The sequence below is a fragment of the Nansenia antarctica genome (assembly GCF_963989245.1).
Source record: "Nansenia antarctica genome assembly, chromosome: 14".
Lineage (NCBI taxonomy): Eukaryota > Metazoa > Chordata > Actinopteri > Argentiniformes > Microstomatidae > Nansenia > Nansenia antarctica.
In genome coordinates this window covers 7,335,560-7,340,559 of record NC_137684.1, presented here as the reverse complement: position 1 = coordinate 7,340,559, position 5,000 = coordinate 7,335,560, and positions in this window count along the sequence as shown.

The window sequence follows — 5,000 nt, the reverse complement described above, 5'->3', positions numbered from 1 at the left end:
AAGTTAAAATAAAATACATTGATAGAAGTGTTTGTGTTTAATCATAACTGCTGCAAAACATTAAGGTTTTTAGCTTTTTAGGGGTTTGGGCCTGTTTGATTTCTTCAGGAGTTTGTTCCAGGAGCATGCAGCAGTGTGACTGAAAGCAGCTGCACCGTGTCTCAGGCTGAGGTAGGGATGTTGTTGTAGAACGAGGCAGGTAGAAATCTGAGGACGGGCTCGTTGTAATACATGGAATGGAATGAATATCAAACACCTTTTGTGAGCTGTTGTTGATGAGGGGCAGGTCATAGTTCATCATCCAGACCAGGGGAGGCTGGTGGCGGTAGAAATCGGAGGATGGGGTCATGGTAATACACAGAGTATTTGATACGATTCCTCCTTCCATTCCATGCATTACCACGAGCCCATCCTTCGATTTCTACCTCCACCATCCTCCCCTGTTGTAAGCATGGTGAAGAGGGAGGGCTAAGTGCCTTACTCAAGGGCACACTAGTGGTGGTTCCCAGGTGGGATTTGAACTCATGACCTTCTGATCACCAGGGCAACTCACTATCCACTAGGCCCCACTCTGAGCTGACATAACCGTGCTACAATTCTTTTGTTTTTTTATTCTAATCCCAGTGAACTAGATGAGTGTGCTTATTCTCCCAACTTCAAAGGAAATGAAAAAAACAGTCGGACCATCTGGCAACCCTCTGTGCTCGTTGTGGATATACCTTTTAAAATTTGCGAGTGCTTTTTCTTTTGTCTCACCATATGGTCTGCGTTGTTATGTAAACATTGCCTCGAATGAGCTAGTTGTCCTCCAAATTGCACTGTATACACATTCATTTTTGCAAGAGAGTAACAATCGTAAGAATAAATGTTCATCAACTTTTGTCAATCCTCTGTGTGTGTGTGTGTGTGTGTGTGTGTGTGTGTGTGTGTGTGTGTGTGTGTGTGTGTGTGTGTGTCAGGGTTGCCAGATGGGATTGACAATTTACAGCCTAAACAGTTTATAACTGCTAAATCCAGTATCCCATTCGGCGGTAACCCGCCCCATCTGGCAACCCTGGTGTGTGTGTGTGTGTGTGTGTGTGTGTGTGTGTGTGTGTGTGTGTGTGTGAAAAAGAAACATTTGTTTGATGAAGAACTTTGTGAGTCTGGGAGAGGAGGACAGGGCCTTGGTTTTCAAAAGAGATAAAGTAGTACTTTAGCTAAGAAACCTTTGTGAAACTGACCCCAGATAAGTTACAGTACACTCTCAAAATGAGAGACACCAGTTATTTGGGCATGACCTTCAAATTAACCATGGTACCTTTGTCATTCTGTATTAATCAAAAACATACACGAGGCAGCTAATCAGCTAAAATCACTTCATGGTTAGAGATCTTAAGGGAGACATACAGCACAGGAGACCTTTAAGACTAAATGGACTGCACTTATCGCCTTATTCCAAAGCGCTTTACAGTGGCCTCTCATTCACCCATTCACACACACATTCACACACCACTGGCGCCAAGCTACCATGCAATACTGAGGGTTCAGTGTCTTGCCGAAGGACATCTCGACACATGGTCAGCCGGGGATCGAACCGTCGAACCGATCATTAGACGCCGGCTCTACCTCCTGAGCCACAGCTGCCCTACCATGCATTGATCCTAAAATATCCTCTGGCCCCTCATCAACCCTGACCCCTGAGGGGGGAACTGAGTATTTCGGATGCTAAGATTAGTTAAGATGTTCCCTCAGTGCTGGAAGTCTATCTGACCTGGGGGCGATGATGATGATGCTGCTCTAATGGACCCAGTCCCAGCCCAGTCCCAGCCCAGTCCCAGCCCAATCCCAGCTCCACTCAGCTCAGCTCAGGTCTGCCTCAGAGCCTTATTAGTCCACAGATGAAGACTTCCAACATGTGTTAGCTGGAGCCCAGAGAGGAGGAGGAGCTGAGAGCCAACAGAGCTAGCTAGCCAGCGAGGAGGAAGGAAGGTAAGGAGAGAAGCAGCCAGGAAGACGAAGGAAGACACAGCAGAAGGGGGAAGGGGACGAGGAACCTCTCACCAAGAAGAAGAAGAAGACCTCACTTGACGAACTTGAAGTTCCTCAGAAGGAACCTGTGCGTTAGACCTTCCTGTGAGATAAGGGTCACCTCTGGAACAGGTAAGATTCACCTGGTTGAGGTGTGTGTGTGTGTGTGTGTATCTATGACTGTCTGAAACTGGTTGAGTGAGGGCGAGAGAGTTGTTCACCATTCTACTGTATGGGTTATGGGTCTGTCGTCATGCCAACTATCTCTGTGGGGAAGTGTATCTATGGCTTGAGATAGAAGTGGTCGACCCCCGGGGGGTCGCGTCCAGCTCCAGTCGCGTCAAGCAACCAACCGATGGTTCCAACACATCGTTGTTTGAGGCCCCTTTTTTCCGATTTCAGCCAGTTGAAAGAGAAAGTTTGTGTCAAATGAGTTCAGAATCAGAATTGCTTTTATTACATCAATGTACGGATACAAGAAGTACAATTCTTGGGTTCAGGTTCAATTAGACATTGGCATTGCAGCAGAAATACAAAATCAATAATAGAATAAGCAGGATATAAACAACAAAATCAATAAAAGAATAAGCAACAACAGCTGTATATACTGTACAATAGCGTCAGAGCGTCGATAATAGAATAGGTGACAGCAGCAGGATGCGAATCAGCATATCAACATTCAACATTAGAGAAAGTTCAGATTCAAGTTCTCCTGCCATAACCGTTTCAGCGCTAGTCACGCAGCTCTTTCTGTGATTCTCAAGTCATCATCAAAGGGTTCCAAATGGCACCCTTCGGAAGCGGAGGGGTGGGTTTCGTCGGGGGGAAGTGTCAGTCTCTCAGGCTCTGGGAATTAACGAGGTTATTAACCGAGCCATGTTTGTGTCACGGAACAATGACACGTGTGATGTTCTCCACTCCCTCAGTAATCCCTGTTGTTTCTCCCTCTGCCTTGAACCCAGGCACATGAGCGATAGGCAGATGTGTATTTATCCTTTCATCCCCCATCCCAATATAACAAGATGCAACTACACACTACTTGCCATACTCATAAACAGATGTAGTGTATGTACACTCTCCGGCCCCTCCCTCTCTCACTCACACATAAATGTATGTAGATAGATATAGATAGATAGATATAGAAAAAAACATATTCAAGACAAACAACCCTCCTCCTTCCATTTGATGAGAGGAGCTTGAGGGTTTGAAGATAGGCGGTGTGTGACGGTGTGTGTTTGAAGATAGGCGGTGTGTGACGGTGTGTGTTTGAAGATAGGAACGATGTGTGTTTGAAAATAGGCAGTGTGTGTGAGTGTGTGTGTTTGAAGATAGGCAGTGTGTGAGTGTGTGTGTTTGAAGATAGGCAGTGTGTGAGTGTGTGTGTTTGAAGATAGGCAGTGTGTGAGTGTGTGTGTTTGAAGATAGGCACTTGAGTGTCAGCCTCATTCTTAATTATTGGCTGGAGGTGGACTCCCCGCCATGCCCGTAATCTGCTCAGGAGAGAAAGGCCTTTTTAATACTGCATGCCTCAGCCTCTCCCTCTGCCAAGATCCACAAGCAGAGCAGAGAGAGGGGGGGAGAGGGGGAGAGACACACACACACACACACACACACACACATACTCACAAACTCACAAACTCAGAAAACTGAGAGAGAGGGGGGGGGGACAAGCAGAGAGAGAGAGAGCTCTCAGACACAGAGATTTATCACTGAGCTGTATCACTTTACAGCGTACCTTTACTATTGGGTATTTGTTGAAATGATTGTCAAAGGGCTCTTGTATTCAGGGGAAGAGGGGGAATAAGAAGAAGGGAAGGGGCGGATTGGAAAATGGGAGGATGAGCAGAGGAACAGAGGTGTATTGCAATCTTCTTTCAAGCGTGCTGTTGGAAACACAAACCCAATTACCTCTGAGAGACGGAGGGAGGTACTGTATGAGTCACACGTGCACACACACACGCACGCACACACACACAAATGCACGCACACGCACATGCACACACACACACACACACACAGACACACACACACACACACACACACACACACAGTACTAGCAGGAGCAGCAGCAGCATCTGTCTGAATGATGATCATCTCCTCTGCCACCAGAACACGCTTAGGGATATTACAGACAGGAGTGTGTGACTGCAGAGGAGGACACGGTTAGGGCTGCTCCCCCTCCATCTGTTCTCTCTCTTATAATGGGGGTACGGTAGGGGCCGGGGGGGCGGGGGGTGTCGGGAGGCAGGGGGGCCTGGGGGGGACAACTGTTACTGAGCCACACAAACAGGGGAGGCCAGGTGGAGGACAGACATGGGAGCGCAGGCTCCGTGTAATGCATGGAATGGAATGAGGAATGGTATCAAACACAGGGGTGTCTACCCCTGCTCAGTGAAAGAAGGTAAGTCAAAAAGTAAGTGAGCCTTGAGAACCGATGGGGGCAGGAGCCTATCTCCTGTTTCCGTAGCGTGAGGCGGCTAGATGTACAAGTACACCCCCTGGACATGACGCTGGTATGTTGCAGGGTCTTACCCCCATATCCAACCCTTAATGCTGAGTGCCAAGCATGGAGGTAGCGGGTACCATTTTTATAGTCTTTGGTGGTATGACTCGGCCGGGGTTCGAACTCACGACCTCCCAATCTCAGGGTGGGACGCTCTAACCGCAAGGCCACTGAGCTGGTTAAAAAGAGCGAAGGCAAGCAGCCACCTACAGACATATAGGACTGGGAGTTCAACCAAGACAACCAAGACAGAATGAAACAAAAGTATCTGAAGAAGAATTAAGAACTCACCCCTGAAAACACACCTACTTAAACTAGGTTAGGCATTAAACTAGGCATTATAATCAAATACCATTCCTCATTCCGTTCCAAACATTCCAATGAGCCCGTCCTCCAATATCTACCACCACCATCCTCCACCACCCTGCAATGAGCCCATCCTCCAATGTCTACCTCCACCAGCCTCCCCCTACAATGAGCCCGTCCT